Below are 22,170 nucleotides of genomic sequence, written 5' to 3'. Positions count from 1 at the left end.
GTACAGCCCTCTCGCAGTGTCCGGAGCAAGTGTGGTGGGTCTGACACACCGGTGTCAATGTGTTCTTTTTTCCGTTTCCAGGAGTGTATTTTCTCCTTCCATCAATTAAATTCAATATTTCTTCTGTTACCCAAGGATTTCTACTAGCTCTCGTCTTTTTAGCTACTAGATCCTCTTCTGCCTTCACTACTTCATCTCTCAAAGCTACCAATTCTTCTTCTACTGTACTTTTTTCCCCATTCCTGTCAATTGTTCCCTTATGTTCTCCTTAAAACTCTGTACAACATCTGTTTCTTTCATTTTATCCAGGTCCCATTTCCCCTAAATTACCATCTTTTTGCAGTTTCTTCAGTTTTAATCTACAGTTCATAACCAATAAATTGTGGTTAGTCCACATCTGCCCCTGGAAATGTCTTACAATTTAAAACCTGGTTCCTACATCTCTGTCTTGCCATTATATAATCTATCTGAAATCTGTCAGTATCTCCAGGCTTCATCCATGTATACAACCTTCTTTCATGATTCTTGAACCAAGTGTCAGCTATGATTAAGTTGCGCTCTGTGCAGAATTCTACCAGGCGGCTTCCTCTTTCATTTCTTACTCCCAATCCATATTCACCTACTACGTTTCCTTCGCTCCCTTTTCCTGCTACCGAATTGCAGTCACCCATGACTATTAAATTTCCGTCTCCCTTCGCTATCTGAATAATTTCTTTTGTTTCATCATACATTTCTTCAATTTCTTAGTGAACTGCAGAGCTAATGGCACATAAACTTTTACTACTGTAGTAAGCGTGGGCTTCGTGTCTATCTTGGTCACAATAATGCGTTCACTATGCTGTTTGTAGTAGCTTACCCGCATTCCTATTTTTTTTATTCATTATTAAACCTACTCCTGCATTACCCCTATTTGACATTGTATTTATAACCCTGTATTCACCTGACCAGAAGTCTTGTTCCTCCTGCCACCGATCTTCCATATTTCCAACTACATCTAACTTTAGCCTATCCATTTCCCTTTTTAAATTTTCTAACCTACCTGCCAGGTTAAGGGATCTGACATTCCACGCTTCGATCCGTAGAACGCCAGTTTTCTTTCTCCTGATAATGACATCCTCTTGGGTAGTCCCCACCCGGAGATCCAAATGGGGACTATTTTACCTCCGGAATATTTTACCCAAGAGGACGCCATCATCTTTTAACCATACAGTAAAGCTGCACGGCCTCGGGAAAAATTACAGCTGTAGTTTCCCCTTGCTTTCAGCCGTTCGCAGTGCCAGCACAGCAAGGCCGTTTTGGTTAGTGTTACAAGGCCAGATCTGTCAATCATCCAGACTGTTGCTCCTGCAACTACTGAAAAGGCTGCTGCCCCTCTTCAGGGACCACACGTTTGCCTGGTCTCTCAACAGATACCCCTCCGTTGTTTTTGCACCTGCTGTACGGCTATCTGTGTTGCTGAGGCACGCAAGCCTCTCCACCAACGGCAAGGCCTATGGTTCTTGGGGGGGGGGGGGGGGGGGGGGGGGGGGGGAGGAGGGGTACAAAATCATAAAAGTGCAAAAATAAACAGTGTCTACATGCAATAAAAATGTCAGTCTATCAAAACTAAATTAAAGCATTACAATATCGCAGTTCAACCAAATATGACATACAGAAGTAAAACTCCCTTCAAAGTCATCCATGAAAAGAGAATCAACAAAATCATAAAAGTAGAGAGATGAAAAATATCAGAAAGAGGGAATGGAGTCCACCGAACTGGAGTCCATGACAGTTAATATACGGGAAGGAAGGATGTCTTTTTCTCGTCACATTGCGAGGACACCAGAAACTAGATTACCAAAAAAATTTATAGAGAAACTTTGGAACAAGAAGCAAGCTAGAGCTAGAATTAACTCTGGATAATTTTGCAAAACAAAACAGAAAATTTGCAGAAGCTGAAAAACATAAAATAAGATTTAGACCATAGGCCGACGACAAACAATAAAGACGGTTTTTGCAGATGAGGAACGACAAATAATATCAGAACGACAGAAAAGATAGTGGACAATTCGGAATGAAAACCTGTTGAATGATATGATCAGAAAGCGACTGACTGAAGTGGTCCATTGAGGCCGTAAACGCGAAGATGAAAGAGAAGAAAGTCCTAGAAAACCGTTAAAACACTCAGTGAAGGCCTCGAGGTCCGAAAGAAAAAATAATCGTCACCGAAGAGATCATTATAGAAGAAGGGCAATCTCTGACAGTACAAGAATGGAAAAGGAAATCGGTTGTCTCTTTTCAAGAAAATCATACTGAAATTCAGAGTAACCGATTCGATGAAACCGCAGACATTACTTTGGCCAAACAAGCATTTCAGCTGCACATCATTAGGACGCCGATCCTGTGCTTTCTTCCAACTGCATGAAAATGACGAGTATGCGGTTTTTCACACTCTTTCAGCACCTGGCAAAGTTATGAATGTGGACACAGTTCGGTGAGTCGGCTGTCCTCATCATGGAGTGTACTGATATTAAACAGCAATTTTTCGAGCTTTTTATGTCAAGACATGAGGGAATTAACGACAGCTGCCAGTGGACATTGATTTAAATCTAAGGAGAAGATTGGAAATCTGTGCCAGACAGTTATTCGATCCGAGGTCTCCTGCTTATTAGGCAGATGGACTGACCACTACACCCACATGCATAATTAAAGAGAGGACGACCAACTGAGCACTTGAGTGTAGATGCACACCACACTAGAACTCTTACAGATAGCGGCGAAATGCCGCAAGTAATGATGATAACAGACAAGGGGCACTGCATCAGCAGTGTGTGTATAAGTTGAGAATTTGGGTCTGACGGGCTGCGTACCAGGATAGTCCGTGCAGTTGCAAGGATTACTGTGTATCGATGGCGCAGTGGTCAATGCATCTGCCTAGTAAGCAGAATACCCGGCTTCGAATCCTGATATGGCACCAATTTTCAAATCAGTGAGTATTTGCAGTTAGTCATTAATTTCTTTATGTCTTGATTCACAGGATGGCAATTGTGTGTGTTCTTTTGGACAAGGCCAAAAGAACGGACGCCACATATATATGACATCATGTGTTCATTACTCACCTGAGGTCCCTGACACACGTCAGTGTTGCGGCCATCGACTTGGAGGTAGCTGGTTCGATTTTAGACGCTAGGGGATGGCACGAAACCGACTTTCTGACTCATGCCAAATGTGTTCCATTGTATTCAGGTTGGGGTTTAGGACAGGGCAGCGGATTTCAAAAGTGTTAGTGTCCACAACTTATTTCCTCACAGATTCTGCTTTTTTACGGGTTGCATCGAGCGAGATGGCGCAGTGGTTAACACACTGGACTCGCATTCGAGAAGACGACGGTTCAATTCCGCGTCCGGCCATCCTGATTCAGTTTTACGTGATTGCCCTAAATCGCTCCAGGCGAATGCCGGGATGGTTCCTTTGAAAGGGCACGGCCGACTTCCTTCCCCATCCTTCCCTAATCCGAAGACACCGATGACCTCGCTGTTTGGTCTCCTCCTCCCAAAGAATCCAACCCAATCTAATCATTTTTACGGATTGCATTGTCATACTGGAATAGACAATTGCCACGCTGAACCTTCAGTGTACTGTACGCAGTTCAGCGTTTTCTTAAACACAGTAAGGGGACCACACGCTGCCCACGGAAAACATCCTCCTACCACAACCTTGTCTCCTCTGTAATTCACTATTGATGCCACCCATGGTGGCAGGTAACGTAAACTCAAACTCTTTTTATGGATTGCACAGTATACAGCGTTGAAAGTGGTTCACACTTCTGATATAAATGGGTTACTTCACCTCATAACGAGGAGCTTCGTTACCTGAGAGCTAAATAAGCACAAACATAGTAATTAACTATTAATTGCATATGTGGTGTCCGCTCTTTTGGGCATTAATATTATTTATTCGGAACTGAGTGCTAAACCGTCCGAAGCTGTAATTGATCACTATGACGAATTTAACAAAGAGCTAGTGCGTAGAACTGTGCTTGGATATTACGACAGAAGAGAGTATGCAACGGCTAAAAATATAGGCTGACCTCCGTGAAAAAATTAATTGCTCGGGCTCAGAGACCTCCGTTCTTTGACTTCTCCGCTCCCTTGGTTTCCGATTCAAGAAGTGTAATGACGGATGGAAATTTTTAATCGAACGCAGAGACTTTGCAGCAGCAAGAGCGAAGTTTTTGCGTGCAATGCACTTCTTGCGCGCTGAAGACACCAAGCCTGTAATGTATTTGGATGGAAATTGGGTTTCACAGAACCGCAGCAATAAGTATATATCGGACGATTCCAAAGAAAACGGCTGTTTGAAAGTGCCTGCTGGTAGAGGTGGCCGATTAATCATTAACCACGCTGGTTAATTAGCAACAGGCTTCATACCAGAGGTCAAACTTGTCTTTCATAGTGGGAAAAGTTCTTGCCAATCAGATTGCCATTCACAAATGAATGGAGAAGTTTTTAAGAATTGGTTTATTTGACCGTTGCCTGCTCTGGAACAAGGGTCAATTATCGTGATGTATAACGCCAGCTACCATTCCATTCAGATAGAAAAGCTGCCACGTAAAAACTGGCGCAAGGAAGATATAATGGAGTGGTTAAAGAGGAAGAATGTTTCATTCAGTCAATGGAACGAAGGCTGTACTTCTGTCTAACGAAGAAATCGTAGGTGCCAAAAAGACTTACAAATTAGATCAACTGGCAAACAGAATGGGACACCAAGTGGTTAGCAGGACTGGGAGAGGTGCATAAAACACGTAGAAGCAGTGCAAGAAACTGATTTCTTGAACCAAGGTGTAATGGAATCTGTGATGATACACCTGGATGAAACAAGCGACAGTGAATCTGAAGACATGGAGCCAAAAGATCCTTTAGTTTAGGCAAGTGCATAGTATTCGAAATAAAAGACGCGGCATATGTATCTGTAAACTTTGAGGATGTTCATTTTTTTCAGTCCAATTACATTATTGATTCAGTTACTACCACAGATTGAAGTAAAAAATAATTTACCTCCAAAATTACGTTAGTTTTAATTATTTTTTTCCTAGCAGGTAGTGTGAATTTTCTTTTGGAAAGTACTCCATCATACACTCCTGGAAATAGAAAAAAGAACACATTGACACCGGTGTGTCAGACCCACCATACGTGCTCCGGACACTGCGAGAGGGCTGTACAAGCAATGATCACACGCACGGCACAGCGGACACACCAGGAACCGCGGTGTTGGCCGTCGAATGGCGCTAGCTGCGCAGCATTTGTGCACCGCCGCCGTCAGTGTCAGCCAGTTTGCCGTGGCATACGGAGCTCCATCGCAGTCTTTAACACTGGTAGCATGCCGCGACAGCGTGGATGTGAACCGTATGTGCAGTTGACGGACTTTGAGCGAGGGCGTATAGTGGGCATGCGGGAGGCCGGGTGGACGTACCGCCGAATTGCTCAACACGTGGGGCGTGAGGTCTCCACAGTACATCGATGTTGTCGCCAGTGGTCGGCGGAAGGGGCACCGTAGACCTCGGACCGGACCGCAGCGACGCACGGATGCACGCCAAGACTGTAGGATCCTACGCAGTGCCGTAGGGGACCACACCGCCACTTCCCAGCAAATTAGGGACACTGTTGCTCCTGGGGTATCGGCGAGGACCATTCGCAACCGTCTCCATGAAGCTGGGCTACGGTCCCGCACACCGTTAGGCCGTCTTCCGCTCACGCCCCAACATCGTGCAGCCCGCCTCCACTGGTGTCGCGACAGGCGTGAATGGAGGGACGAATGGAGACGTGTCGTCTTCAGCGATGAGAGTCGCTTCTGCCTGGGTGCCAATGATGGTCGTATGCGTGTTTGGCGCCGTGCAGGTGAGCGCCACAATCAGGACTGCATACGACTGAGGCACACAGGGCCAACACCCGGCATCATGGTGTGGGGAGCGATCTCCTACACTGGCCGTACACCTCTGGTGATCGTCGAGGGGACACTGAATAGTGCACGGTACATCCAAACCGTCATCGAACCCATCGTTGTACCATTCCTAGACCGGCAAGGGAACTTGCTGTTCCAACAGGACAATGCACGTCCGCATGTATCCCGTGCCACCCAACGTGCTCTAGAAGGTGTAAGTCAACTACCCTGGCCAGCAAGATCTCCGGATGGCATGGCAAGCAGTTCCCCCATTGAGCATGTTTGGGACTGGATGAAGCGTCGTCTCACGCGGTCTGCACGTCCAGCACGAACGCTGGTCCAACTGAGGCGCCAGGTGGAAATGGCATGGAAGCCGTTCCACAGGACTACATCCAGCATCTCTACGATCGTCTCCATGGGAGAATAGCAGCCTGCATTGCTGCGAAAGGTGGATATACACTGTACTAGTGCCGACATTGTGCATGCTCTGTTGCTTGTGTCTATGTGCCTGTGGTTCTGTCAGTGTGGTCATGTGATGTATCTGACCCCAGGAATGTGTCAATAAAGTTTCCTCTTCCTGGGACAATGAATTCACGGTGTTCTTATTTCAATTTCCAGGAGTGTATTCTAGACTAAAAGTAGAGTTCCCCAATACTTCATTTGAGTTTTTACGAACATTTGAAATTATCGCTATAAAAAGCTGGCTGCGCTGTAAGACGGCAAGATGGCCTTGAAGCCCTATTTTCGTGCCGGCCACCATAGTACCATAGTGCTCAATATGATCCCATAGGTATACCTTGTTTTCGAAGCTATTTTTTTTTCAAGATATATGTCTTTTTCTCTCTGAGTCATTTTTATCCAATGATGTTTTATTCAGTTTCATGTTTACAAGACAAAAATTTTTACAATGTTTTTTTTTGCACTGACTACCGCTGGGGTCAATATAACCCTAATCCAATTTCTGTTTTGTTTCTTGAACGTAATCTCTATACATAAAAGGCATTGCCCTGACTTATTGACTGACTCATCATGTCCAGCCCAATCCACTAAGGATAAAAACTTGAAATTTGTAGAGGTTGTTGATCCTATACTGAATTTTCGAAATTCTATTTGTAAGGTTGTGAAATAGGGGATGAATGTTTTTGTTAAAAAATGTAGCTATTAAGCCAATTTTGAAGCTAGATCTACGAAAATTGATCAGAAACATAGACATATGTGATTAAGTATTTTTGGAAATTTAATCCTATGGGGTGAAATAGTGGGTGAATGCTTTTCTCGAAAATATATCATTATTAAAGAATTAAAGTGTTTTTAAATCTACATCTATGAACATTGGTTCCAAATTTAAAAAAAGTGTATCTGTGTATTTGAGAATTGAAACCCTAGTGGGGTAAAATAGGGGGTGAGGTTTTTTATGGAAATATTTCATTATATAAGCATTTTTGAAGCTGTAGCTGTGAAAATTTCACAGTTACAGATAAACAATACGTGTTTCGCAGGAATGAGATTTTCATTCTGCAGCGGAGTGTGCGCTGATACGAAACTTTCTGGCAGATTAAAACTGTGTGCCGGATCGAGACTCGAACTCGAGACCATTGCCTTTCGCGGGCAAGTTCCGGTGGAGCCCTTGCCCGCGAAAGGCAAAGGTCCCGAGTTCGAGTCTCGGTCTGGTACACAGTTTTAATCTGCCAGGAAGTTTCACGTGTTTCACTGTTTCTGGAAATTCAACCCCTAATGGATTGAAATAGTCAGACTGATCCACTGACTCATCGCTGGCCAGCCGAAACCGCTAAGGACAGAAACCTGAAGTTTGGAGGTGGAGTCGATCTTATACTGTACGTACCTTTTAAGAAGGTACTTTCTGAAGTTCCAACCCCGAGGGGTGAAATAGGGGATGGAAGGCTGTTTCAAAGTATAATGCTGTTAAGGGGACCTGGTCACGAACGTGCTGCATTTTTATACCTAACTTTCAGTGCACATTACTCTTGATCTACAATGCGGAGGAAGTTGTGGTTTTTTTACCAGCAACGAATGACATTAACTCAAGCTGTAAAAGGAAATTTATTGAAATATCTGTCATAGTTTAAGAATTACCGTATTTTGCCCAATAGATGTTTTTATAATACACTTTCCCATTCTGGTACCATTTTCTGGTTCATCACCAGTCTAATAGCATTCAGATTGTGGCAGACTGCTGTCAACATTCATAGGAACACATTATTCCTCTCGTTTTGTAGTTTGGGGTATATCTGAGAAAGTAGAAAAACCCTTGTTATACCACATCACTATTTTGTATAAAAATATGGCTAAAATTATATACAGAAAGCAAACATAGATTATTTCTGCGATGTATTAGGCATAACAGAAAGATACTATCCCATGTTTCACTTGAGAGAAATTTGGTAAACATGGATAAAACTATCGTGAAGTTATATGTACCTAATGTTCTGAAAATGTAGTTACGAGAAAATTAGAAAAGAATGTTCACAGTGTTTTGATTCACCACATGCCTCTTTCAGAACATTCCAGCAGCATAATCTTGCTGGCCAGTTGCTTCTTCATCCTCTGCAGACTCCTTTAGGAGCCTTTTCCTTACTCTGGACTCTTCATGGTGGCATCCACATCCCTTTCAGTTTCAACTAGTCTCTGACGATCTATGACAGTCAGAGCAGCTATCATATTATTTCCTGGCTGGATGGCTAATTTGTCCATTACGTTTGTCCTGCCGATTACACCATCATTGAAACAGATGACAGCATCCATCACACCCGTTTTGAGTACTGTCCATCCAACAAACACTGTTTTTTGGTACTCGTTGCCACACGCGTCTGCTGAAACTCTCATTAGGGTTTTGTGCACGGCCATGCAGACACCTGCTAAGTAATTTTGTATATGCAAGGTCCCTGTATATTGGCTTTATTGTTTCCATGACTGTGGCAGGCAAGAAATGTTTATGGTAATATTCCTTGCCTGTCGCATGAGCATGGCTGGTTTGCAGACATTTGTTCACAGAGCGTTTAAGACCAAATCAACAACTGAAAAGTAGATAAATACATTTTTTGAAATGGTATAAAATTGTCTTTCAGATAGTAACAAAAAAATATTTTCAATAATTTCAGTCGTTTCACGTCAAGGTCCCCGTAAGGCAATTTTAAAGTTAGAACTACGAAACTAGTATTTGGTTTCTCAGTCAGAAATAAAAAAAGACGTATTTCACCATTTCTGGAAATTCAGCAACTAAGTGGGTAAAATAGTTGGTGCAAGATTTCTGAAAGTAAATCATTACTAAAGAACGACTATAGCATCTTTAGAGCTACATATATGAAAATCGGTATTTTACTCGTCGGTAGGAAACTAAGGGATTCGCATTACCCGGCCGCGGTGGTCTAGCGATTCTAGGCGCTCAGTCCGGAACTGCGCGACTGCTACGGTCGCAGGTTCGAATCCTGCCTCGAGCATGGATGTTTGTGATGTCCTTAGGTTAGTTAGGTTTAAGTAGTTCTAAGTTCTAGGGGACTGATGGCCACTGATGTTAAGTCCCATAGTGCTCAGAGCCATTTGAACCATTGATTCGCGTTTAAGTGTTTTTGGAAATTCAACAATAAGGTAGCGAAATAGAGGATGAAAATTTTAAGAAAGTATTTCGTTACATTAAAAAAACTGATATTTTACTTCTCGGTTAGATATAAAGAAATAGTTGTCTTTGGATGAAAGTTGCAATGGACATATCTCCACAAGAACGTAAAAGGCGTGATTAACAAAAACTTTGGACTCTAATTACCAGAATCGCCTTTTGGTCAGACGTACATTCGGACAAGACCATGATTCTATCGCCTTAATTAGCGTGAAAAGCTTAGAAGTTGTTGCAATTTGTGAAAAACATAAACATTCGATTAAATGAAAACAAAAATAAGTCTTTTCTGATCATACAGTTTATGCGAGAGAAGCAGCGGGAGCTAAGCTACTATTTATGGAAACATAATAAAAACTGTTACTCTGAATAACTGTAATGCATATTCTTATGTCAGTTTATTAAAATATTTCCAATGTCCCCTTTGGGAATTCCTTGAAGTATCTATGAACCCAGCGGTATCCATCGCGACAAAAAGGTCCTAGTAGTAGGAGGGTTAAGTAATTTTCTCTCACAGGTTACAGGACGCTAAAGGTCCTGGGGCCGTTTGCTGGCGTGCGCTTTGAGGAGTATAATGAACTTACTAGCTTCATTTATTTCACAGATGGAGCCCACTCCTGAGACTTCATTTACATGAAACACGCTTAAAAATACTGAAATTATGGTTGTGTACGAGTAAAGAATACTAACGTACCCGTAGTCTGTCAGTAAGAAGGTCGAGTGGAACAAGGGGTTGCACATGGACGCGGAATTACTCACAGACAAACACTCTAAAGACAAATACACCACTTTTCATTACTAACTGAACCATCATAGCCAGTTCGTGACTGAAAATGGAAAGAACACTGGTAATCAACTGGGCATAAGCTGCACGAAGCACTTCGTAACCGATCAAATAACCAATTCCGTTCCATGTGAATTTACGTAAAAACGATTCTTAAATCGTCGCTCGCGAGAATTCCGCACTGCTTTTGGCGATGGAGTTGAAACCTTATCGGAAATCTATGTAATTCCTATCCAAAAATAACTACTTACCTGACCACGGAGCAACGGTTGTTCGCTGCGACGGCTCTTCTGTTACATCCCGTTAAAATTTCCTCGCCTCTGTGTACAGAGAGCGATAAAACTTGATGGGGCGATACTGAGCAATCCCAAAACTGCTTCTTTTAGAAAGAGCCAACGCTTCCTCCTATCAGAATACAGGACACAAAATACCCGCTTCTCTCGATCTAAAATTTTCCTTCCGTTGAACGCCTGAAATTTTGAAGACACCTTCGCAACTCGTGGATATGCAACTGCCAACCACGCACAACGTAGCAACTACATAACATAGTAATGTATAAATTCATTATACTCTGTTTTTAGTTTTACTTACATTTGATAATAATAGTAAACACTAAAGGCCTCACCAAAATTTAAAGGGAAGAATTTCACGCCGTTCAGAAGGTGATTTGAAATAAACTATTTACTTTATACTTCAATTGAAGTAAGGGGAGCACTTGAAATGACACTAGGCAGGCGGACGTCTGAACGTTACGTATAGAAGGCGGTGAGTTGTTTTGAGCGGGAAGGCGAGAGAGAAGTATCCAGAAGTTATATGCGCATGAAGCTTGCTCGGGAACACAGAAAACGACTCGATTGTTCTAGAAGGACCTTCGCGTTGGTTCGTGTGTCGCCACACTGAAACACGCCGCCGTCGGAATGGTCGCCCACACAGTCCCTGTAACTACACGACGCTCCCGTTCCGTCATTTGCAACACGACCTGCAGAGGGCATTTGCATACACCGGACCATAGTACAGAGAGCGTGTAAATCAGCAAGAGAGGTCGCACCTATCACGAATATTTTGCTGTGTCCGCCAATGTCACGGGCAGCCAACCAGGAGGAAGTGTACCTCCGCTGTGCGGTTATTTAGTACCGCGCCGGCGCCGACCACGGCAGTGACGCACGCTGCGGCTCGCACCGTTACCGTCGCTCGCGCACGCCTTTGCTCCATCCACTCGTCATGGCAGGACGCAAGGGCAACAAGTTAGCAGCCGCGCTGGACCTCTTCATCAATGCTTTGGGGAACGCCCGCGGCCGCAGACGACAGCAGAAGCCGAAGCGCAAGCAGCGTTCACTGGAACGTGTCCAGTGCTAAAAGTGCCAGCGGTTGAGGCACGTGGCGGGTGTCTTCCGGAACGCAGTAGCGTGTTTGAAATGCGCGGCGGCACACGACACCCGTAACTGCCCCAAACCACGCGGAGCAGCCAGCAGATGTGCGAGCTGCGGCGGTCCTCACGCCGCCAAATCGAGTAGCTGCAGCTACCGTCGGCAGCACACGACTCCAAGTTCCGATGTGCCTGCCGCCAGGTCGGTTGCGTTGCCTTCCCGCTCCGGCGAGGGGCGCGCTTCGTGCCGTGTCGAAGCGGCCACTGACCAAGCGCTGGCCGACTTAAAAGCAACCCTTGCGGCCGAAAGGGCCGCAACGAGGGACGAACTCGTGGCTGTCCACCGACAGCTTCAACAGCTGCGGGAGGAGCTGCGGGTTCTCAAGAAGGCGCCGCCTGTCCCTGCTCCCGCCGCCCCTGTGAGGCGGCCAGTGGGGGTAGACGCCGCCACCCAGACGTCCACCGACTCCCCTCCTGCAGCAATGCAGGCGGCGTCTCGCATGGAAATCGACGTCGGGACGCCTGCACTGTCTTCTCACCTGGAGACAGACGATGAAGAATCATCCCAGGAAGAGATGCCGACCGCTTCTTCGCAAGCTGAAGAAGCGGAAACCGACCTACCGCTCCCAGACGAGCGGAGTGTGCAGCCATTCCTGAAGAAGATCGTGGCGCCACTGAAGGACGGGAAGTACCCTCACGGGGACAGCCCGTACCCCTTCACGCCGGCGAACGCGAAACCACCACTCCCTCATGTACCGTGCGACCTTCGCCACACGCGTGGCATGTTGCGCGAGGCGGTGACGAGGAAGGAGCTTATACTGTTGAACAGCCGCCCCATCTTCACCCCTTCCGACTGGGACCACATCTACGAGGACCCAGAGAAGTGGGTGAAGGAAGAGTGGCGCTCCGGCAGGCGTCAGCCTGCCACACAAGACCTACCAGCAGTCCACTACTTCGCTAGTTTAAACACAGCGGGGTAGTCAGAGGCCCATTCCAACGAGAGGCCACACATAAAGGAGGAATAGCAGCACTGCTGCTTAGCCTCCCCCATCTCCGGACAGATGATGTCCGTGATTTTAGCGAGACGAGACGAGACGATCACGGCAGTTACGACGCAGCCAGCCGAGGGAAGAAGTCTGCTCCGGATCCAGCGTCGTCTCGACTGTACGTCGCCTTTGTCGCCAAGGGATCTCGGCAGCGTGCTTGCGGGCCTGTTGGTATTCTGTCAGACACATTTGGCAAGACTGTAGATACTGTGAACCTGTCCAGACCGTATCTTACGTCTTAGTCTGTTCCAGCGTGCTCTGCTCAAGGAGAGCGAGAACTTGAGCATCTGGTACTAAACTAGTGGAGAAAGAACTCTTGACTGTAGAAGATTTCATTGTATTGTTTCCTCAAGCAAGACCTGTGTTCCAAGTACTTGGATTTAATTGCGAACTTATTTTTCTGTGAGGAACAAGTTACAAAGTTTGTTACTTGTGTGTGACCGTCAACGAAGACAATTTGTGTTGAACTCATTGTGTTCTTTAATGCAGAGGATGAACTAAAAGTTCGTGTGTTTCTTATGGAAGTGCTCAAAAAATGGCCCTGAGCACTACGGGACTTAACATCTGAGGTTATCAGTCCCCTAGGACTTAGAACTACTTAAAACTGACTAACCTAAGGAGATCACACACATCCATGCCGGAGGCAGGATTCGAATCTGCGACTGTGGCTGTCGCGCGGTTCCAGACTGAAGCGCCTAGAACCGCTCCGCCACGACGGCCGGCGTGGAAGTGTTCCAAGTCCAGTATACCTCATAGATAGTCCTTTCCGTCAGCTTAAGAGCGCGCGGAATGCCTGTGCCAAATGGGAATCCTAATACTGGTCTGCTGTGCAATAGATCAAGATATCACAAGGAGCCATAATGTAGTCCCAGGAGTTGTTATCCCTTCAGCTTAACAGCTATTTATTGTAATTATTATTTAAAGAAAGTAGTAGGGGACAATACCTAATGAATCAGATTCCTCATTTTCAGCTCGTATTATGTTTTCATTCATTCTCAAAAGTGGACACATCTACTGTGACTCACGAGGGCGGAAGCATGTGTTCAGTGGAGGGGGTACCAGTTAAGGTATTGGCGCGCTCGAAACATTAAGTCGCTATTGGGCTACCTGACAGTCCGGTAACATAGATGAACTCTCGGTAAAAATGTTGATTTCTGATGTAATATATTATTTTCGGAGTGCTATACATCTTTTCGGACACTGTTTGGAGGGCGTAAAGTACTAACTTAGTAGCGACAGGTTATTCGACAAATATTGTACGCATTAATTTGTACTTTCGGAGTACCATTGCTTTTCTGACGCAGCTCCGACTGTCCAAATCATCGTCTTAGTACGACATGTCATTCCGCAAATGTTACACGCAGTAACGTATACTAGTAGGAAGTGAGGTTGAATGTGTGTACAATTACCATTTACAACTCTGATGATTATTAGAAAGATGGTAGGACCGCGTTTTGAAGTCATTATGCTGACTCAAAGTGAAAGGTAAGTGGTTTCGGCCCATGGCTTGGCTCTTGCGAGGTTTATGATGTTTGTGACTTGAAAGTTTAACCACGCAGACGATCTATTGGTCGCAAGATGGAGGTATTGAATCCTGAGCCATTGTTACATTTATTATGTGCAGACGAGAAATAGCATAGTTTAGAATCATTACTGAAAGACGCGCATGTCAATACAAAATTGGTTAACGCAGGTGAAAGGTTCTTTACATATTTTTTTCCGTGTTGTATGTTAAACTGCCAAGTTCTTGAGTTAGATTTCTAGAGTTCTAGAAATGGCTAACGCGAGTAAAGAATCTCGATGTAGTGAGTACGTGATTTGTGAGGAGAATTATGTTTAACATGACTGATGGACGTATCATACAAGGCACAAAAGCGATCCGCGTTCTTTCGTGTGCCTTTGTCTTAAAAAGTGGTTCAAATGGCTCTGAGCACTATGTGACTTAACTTCTGAGGTCATCAGTCGCCAAGAACTTAGTTCTAATTAAACCTAACTAACCTAAGGACATCAAACACATCCATGCCCGAGGCAGGATTCGAACCTGCGACCGTAGCGGTCCCTCGGTTCCAGACTGTATCGCCTAGAACCGCACGGCCACGCCGGCCCGCTTTCTCGTCTTAAAGATTAGGTGCCAAACATTGCTGCAACTAGCAATGCATTTCTATTATAACTGATGTTTATTAGACGAAAAAGCGTCTCTCACTTACATTTGAAGGCTATTACAGCTGTGGTATTTTTATTCGTGGCTGGCCAGTCCTACTTCCCAGGCCACGTCAATACACACTGAGGTGGCAAAATTCATGGGATCGCTATATTCACATGTATGGATGGCGGTAGTATCGCGAACGCAAAGTACTGCAGAAACATCAGTGCATTAGCATCAGCATTGTACTCAGATGATTCATGTGAACATGTTGCCGACTTGATTACACGACGGGAACTGACAGACTCTGAAAACGGAATGGTAGTTAGAGCTAGACGCATGAGACATTCCATTTCGGAAATCGTTAGGGAATTCAGTATACCGAGATTGACAGTGTCAAGAGTGTGCCGAGAATACGAAATTTCAAGCACTACCTCTCACCACGGAGAACACAGTGGCCGACGGCCTGTACCTAACGACGGAGTGCAGAGATGTTATTGTGAGGGACAAGAAACGCTGTGTGAAATAATCGCAAAATCAATGTGGGACATACGACGAACGTATGCGTTGGGACAGTGCGACGAAATTTGGGTTAATAGGCTATGGAAGCAGACGACAGGCGCCTTTGCTAACAGTACGACATCGCCTGCAGCGCCTCTCCTGGGCTCGTGACCATATCGGTTGGACCTTAAACTACTGGAAGATCATCGCCTCGTCAGATGAGTCCCGATTTCAGTTGGTAAGAGCTGATAGTAGGGTTCGAGTGTAGCGCAGAATTCACGAAGCCATGGACCTAAGATGTCAACAAGGCACTGCACAAGCTGGTGGTGTCTCCATAGCGGTGGAATCTGTGTTTACATGGAATGGAGTGGGTCTTCTCGTCCAACTGAACCGATCACAGACGAGGAAAAGTTATGTTCGGCTACTTGGAGACCACTTTCAGCCATTTATGGACGATAAATCATTTGGACAAGAAGAGAATAGAAGCTTTCGAAATGTGGTGCTACAGAAGAATGCTGAAGATTAGATGGGTAGATCGCATAACTAATGAGGAAGTGTTGAATAGGATTGGGGAGAAGAGAAGTTTGTGGCACAACGTGACCAGAAGAAGGGATCGGTTGGTAGGGCATGTTCTGAGGCATCAAGGGGTCACCAATTTAGTACTGGAGGGCAGCGTGGAGGGTAAAAATTGTAGAGGGAGACCAAGAGATGAATACACTAAGCAGATTCAGAAGGGTGTAGGTTGCAGTAGGTACTGGGAGATGAAGAAGCTTGCACAGGATAGAGTAGCATGGAGAGCTACGTCAAACCAGTTTCAGGACTGAAGACCACAACAACAACAATGGACTTCATGTTTCCAAGCAACTATAAAATTATGTAGGGCGATGCAACATACCACCGGGGCACAATTGTCCCTGATTCTGGACTATAGGCAGCATGGCTCAATATTTATGCAAGGGAATTCCAACGACTTGTTGAGTTGCTGCAGTAAACCGGGCAAAAGGACGTCCGACATGATACCTGAAGGTGTCCCATAACTTTAAAGTATGTACTTATTACAGTATGTAATTACAATATGTACCTATGATAATTATAGTATGCCCCTATGAAAGTCGGCGAGCATGGCTATCCTTGTATGCTTTTGGCCGATATGGTTAAATGGCGGGGTTTGTGGCGCTGGTGTCATCTCACAAACTTGAGATGGCAGCTGATATGCTGCCACCCTGGTAAATGAAGAGAGCGGCACTTTTGCAAACAGGTAACTGGTCACTGGCATTCAACCGATACGATTCAAACACAGTAATGTGTAGGTTATGAAAACTAAATACCATTCTCTCAGTTACCGAGATAGTCAGTTGGGATTGGATAATACCATTTATAAATGCATCACCGTGCCTCAAAAGTTCTACACTCAGCCACTCACCTTGACGTCCCGGAGCTGGTTTCGAAAAGAGCGTTCAACTGCCTGCTCAGGCTGCTAGTGGAAAGCAAAGCCAAGAGTCTCCACCCAAAGTTGACAAGTTGCATGCGTTTGCTATTACGCCCACATTCGTTGAAAGTGAACAAGAATCCATGTTTGGGACAGGTGGTAAATGGTACATTTTTTAGTTGCTGACAATTTGAATTAAGGTGAGAATAAAGACACAGAAGTTCAGGCTCCCAGCGCAATGTTCCTCCCTGGCGCGAAAAATATGAGCTTGGAATATACTAGTGACTGCAGGTGGAGAAAAGATACTCTGCTAACTTCATCAGGGAAAAACCACCAAAATTGTACGAAAGGCGAAGGGCTAAAGCTCTTCACATGATTCATCACTCCCAAACACTTGTTTCATGTATTCCACTGTCCACTGCCGTGCCGTCACTCTTTACACCACCTCATACATGACTTAGGCTTAACTACAAAAATGAGTGACTGAAGAGGAGCAACTCTATTATTGATTTCATGCATTTTTTTGCAACCATTCACTGCACTGCTAGATGGTCATTGCCAGCACACGGAGTTCTTTTAGTCTTGGCGTAGTTGTATTTGTTACTTCGCGTTTCCACGTCACAAACACATATACATCAGTCGATTTGGTCAGCTTTAGAAAGGTAGAAATACCCCTCACGTATTTGTTACTCAGGTTAAATCACATGGATCGTATGAGTAATGAGGAGAACATTCTACGGAGAAGATTTTCAAAGGAAAAGAATATTCTCTGAGAAAGTTCTGAATTTCGTATGTACAAAAAATCCGAAACATTTTCCCTGACGAAAGAGTTAACTATCCGCCCTCCTTCTTGAGAAAGATCTCGGAGTGTGTCGTCTGCCGTATCCAGCGCACAACGCATGCGTAGTGCTAAGTTTCATTCAAAGAGCTCAAACAGGCAAATTATTTAGTGTACAAATATGGAACTGGCGTCAGCGTGGTCTGGACGAGTTGCACGATGTTCCGATTTTAGTTTTATGTGCGTCGACAAATTATTACGACGATTACGGACAGCTTACGAAAATACATTTGCTTGCGTTGTTACTGAATTTTCGACATGCGGGAAACTTTTTTGTTATTGGAAGTTACGTCACCACGTTATGGCAACGAAATCATAAGATTACGAGACATTTTCACCTATTCCAAACCGGAATTCTGTGAGAGTTTTCTAACACGAGATAATTTTGATGAAATACGAGGAGTAATGGTCCGCTCGCGCGACAAGTACTATGCCGTTCGTTAAGAGCAACAGATTGCTTGGTTTGTACTAAACCAGTTACTAGTTTTTCTGATCCGCCTGCTCATTTCTAGCATAATAAAACATAATATTTATGCCGGGAGAAAACATGATGATGAACATCTGAAAAGTCCGAGACACAGGTGTATGATGTATACCTAAGTCTTATCATACATCAGTCTAAACACTTGGATCTGCTAAATAGCGAACAAAAATATTTTAAGTTTCACTACGTTTAAAATGTCGTCCCCTCTTCTTCCATGATGATCCGGAAGGAAGTTCGCCAGGCAAATAATGTTTTTGTCCTTAAAACCGTGTGAACCTCTAGAATTTCTCCATCCAGTATTTCTTCTGGCTACTTAAATATTTTTTCTTTTTTTGCTTTACACGTTTCAAGCAACATAAATTCTGCCATTTTTACTAAAAACATTGTAAATCTTAACGTCAACAAAACTTACTCAGCTCGAAGTATGATACAGAGCTCACTTTGGTAAACGATTGTGAGAAGCTCCTCTAGTTTTATTCATACGAAATCGGAGAATGTCTTTTATTCTGAGCAACTGTCGCACCGTGTCACTCAAGCCGAGAACATGCTCGGTTGAAGTATATTCTCCACTCGCTTTAATCATGCGGATTTGGGAAGGTGTTCTGAAATTTCGAGCATAAAATAATTTCTTCGTTTTATTCATATGACCCTGGGACTAGCCAACGTTCGAGTCACTGAGACCTCGTAACCGACCCATTCTGCTGTTAGTGCTTCTGTACCGACAACATAACACTCCTTGTCTCCTTTTATAACGGCGGGTCCGCATGTTGTTGAACCTAGTGGTTTACTGCTTAAGGAATATTCATTCTGCAAGCAATCTCTTTGTCTACGGTTAAGCCATGTTTTCACAGTATCGTTTCTTCTAGAAGAGCTAGTCCCAGAAGGATACATATTGTTATTATTATTATTTGTTTCTTATCTCAGACGTTATGTCTGGTCAAAAGTAGAAAGTGACGCGGACCTTGATCAAGCGTGACTTCCTTTTAACTGTACGGTATGTGTTATATTGCAGTTTGGATAATTGAACATGTATCAATAATTACGGATTTCTGTAGTTGTATATATAAGTTTGGATGTAGCTGTATTGCATTGATGTACTGGTCGAAATTGTGTGGTATGACTCCTGTAGTTGATAGTATAATTGGTATAATGTCAGCTTTATCCTGATGCCACATATCCTCGACTTCCTCAGCCAGTTGGATGTATTTTTGAATTTTTCTCCTGTTTTCTTTTGTATATTTGTTGTATTGGGTATGGATATTTCGATTAGTTGTGTTAATTTCTGCTTTTTATTGGTGAGTATGACGTCAGGTTTGTTATGTGGTGTTGTTTTATCTGTTATAATGGTTCTGTTCCAGCATAATTTGTATTCATCATTTTCCAGTACATTTTGTGGTGCATACTTGTATATGGGAACGTGTTGTTTTATAAGTTCATGTTGTAAGGCAAGCTGTTGGTGTATTATTTTTGCTACATTGTCATGTCTTCTGGGGTATTCTGTATTTGCTAGTATTGTATATCCGCTTGTGATGTGATCTATTGTTTCTATTTGTTGTTTGCAAAGTCTGCATTTATCTGTTGCGGTATTGCGATCTTTAATAATATGCTTGCTGTAATATCTGGTGTTTATTGTTTGATCCTGTACTGCAATCATGAATCCTTCCGTCTCACTGTATATATTGCCTTTTCTTAGCCATGTGTTGGATGCGTCTTGATCGATGTGTGGCTGTGTTAGATGATACGGGTGCTTGCCATGTAGTGTTTTCCTTTTTCCAATTTACTTTCTTCGTATCTGTTGATGTTATGTGATCTAAAGGGTTGTAGAAGTGGTTATGAAATTGCAGTGGTGTAGCCGATGTATTTATATGAGTGATTGCTTTGTGCATTTTGCTAGTTTCTGCTCGTTCTAGAAAGAATTTTCTTAAATTGTCTACCTCTCCATAATGTAGGTTTTTTTTATGTCGATAAATCCCCTTCCTCCTTCCTTTCTGCTAAATGTGAATCTTTCTGCTGCTGAATGTATGTGATGTATTCTATATTGGTGGCATTGTGATCGTGTAATTGTATTGAGTGCTTCTAGGTCTGTGTTGCTCCATTTCACTACTCCAAATGAGTAGGTCAATATTGGTATACCATAAGTATTTATAGCTTTTGTTTTGTTTCTTGCTGTCAATTCTGTTTTCAGTATTTTTGTTAGTCTTTGTCTATATTTTTCTTTTAGTTCTTGTTTAATATTTGTATTGTCTATTCCTATTTTTTGTCTGTATCCTAGATATTTATGTTTTTTCCATCGCTTCTATGCAGTCGCTGTGGTTATCCAATATGTAATCTTCTTGCTTAGTGTGTTTTCCCTTGACTATGCTATTCTTCTTACATTTGTCTGTTCCAAAAGCCATATTTATATCATTGCTGAATACTTCCGTTGTCTTTAGTAATTGGTTGAGTTGTTGATTTGTTGGTGCCAGTAGTTTTAGATCATCCATGTATAGCAAATGTGTGATTTTGTGTGGGTACGTTCCAGTAATATTGTATCCATAATTTGTATTATTTAGCATGTTGGATATTGGGTTCAGAGCAAGGCAGAACCAGAAAGGACTTAGTGAGTCTCCTTGGTATATTCCACGCTTAATCTGTATTGGCTGTGATGTGATATTATTTGAATTTGTTTGGATATTAAGTGTGGTTTTCCAATTTTTCATTACTATGTTTAGGATCTGTATCAATTTATGATCTACTCTGTATATTTCCAATATTTGTAGTAACCATGAGTGGGGTACACTATCAAAAGCTTTTCGGTAATCAATGTATGCGTAGTGTAGCGACCTTTGTTTGGTTTTAGCTTGATATGTCACCTCTGCATCTATTATCAGTTGCTCTTTACATCCTCGTGCTCCTTTGCAACAGCCTTTTTGTTCTTCATTTTTAATTTTGTTCTGTGTTGTATGTGTCATTAATTTCTGTGTAATGACTCAAGTTAATATTTTGTATATTGTTGGTAGGCATGTTATGGGGCGGTATTTAGCTGGGTTTGCTGTGTCTGCTTGATCTTTAGGTTTCATATAAGTTATTCCATTATTATTATTATTATTACTATCATTATTATTATTATTATTATTACGTGCAATTAGACCCTGTTGGATCTAGCAAAGCTTCTGGACCCTTCTTCCTTTTTTTCCACACTGCTCCCATTTTTATCTGCATGGGCTCTCTTCTTTTCTTCTGACCATTTTGTTCCTGCTTTCTTCAGAGCTTAGGTCGCTGACATATCTTCCCATCTGTCAAATTTCTGCTTAAATACCTTTCTGTCCAAAATATCTGAACAATTTATCTGAGCTTTCTCTAGGTCACTTTTGACATCTTGTATCCAGGGAAAACGTATTTAAGAATTTTGTGTGTAAGCCTAGAGACGTGATCATGAAATTGTAATAAGATTTTCTAATGTCTGCTGTAAGGTTGAACAATTTCCCAGTCGTTTGACAAAAAAGGTCTATAGACCTCTTCTGCTCTCTTTGGCCCTAGTATCTTTCTGATGATTTTACGTTCTTCCTTTAATAAGTTTTCTATGTCACCTTTTATGTGGACTGTCAGGGTATCATTGGCATGCAGGACTTCAGGTTTTAATACTGTATTATAGTGCCTAATTTTAATGTTTTTGACCAGCACTTTTTATTGTACAATTTTTAGGGTCTCCCATAGGGTCTCTTTAGTTTTTGGAGGCGAATGTGTTGTGCTATTTTCTGTCGCCCCGTAGGTTCAAGGACTTCACCTAAGTATTATTTAAATAGGTAAAGCCCTTGAACCTATGGGGCAAGAAAAAACAGCACAAAATATTCTGCTGATATGACCGTATTTTGTAGTCAAATTTTGGGTGTCGGTTTTTGTGGCGATGAAAGACTGTAGAAAATATATATGCAGACCAACTTTCTCTGCACATTCTTTAAGTGTTTCAACCTGTTCGATTGCTGTTAACCCATCGTGCACTAGTAAGGCTAAGTCCCCAGCAAAACCAAACATGAAATTCTTATACTT

This window comes from Schistocerca gregaria, chromosome 3, assembly GCF_023897955.1.
Source record: "Schistocerca gregaria isolate iqSchGreg1 chromosome 3, iqSchGreg1.2, whole genome shotgun sequence".
Lineage (NCBI taxonomy): Eukaryota > Metazoa > Arthropoda > Insecta > Orthoptera > Acrididae > Schistocerca > Schistocerca gregaria.
The sequence above is the reverse complement of the archived record's forward strand: the minus strand, read 5'-3'. Positions refer to the sequence as shown.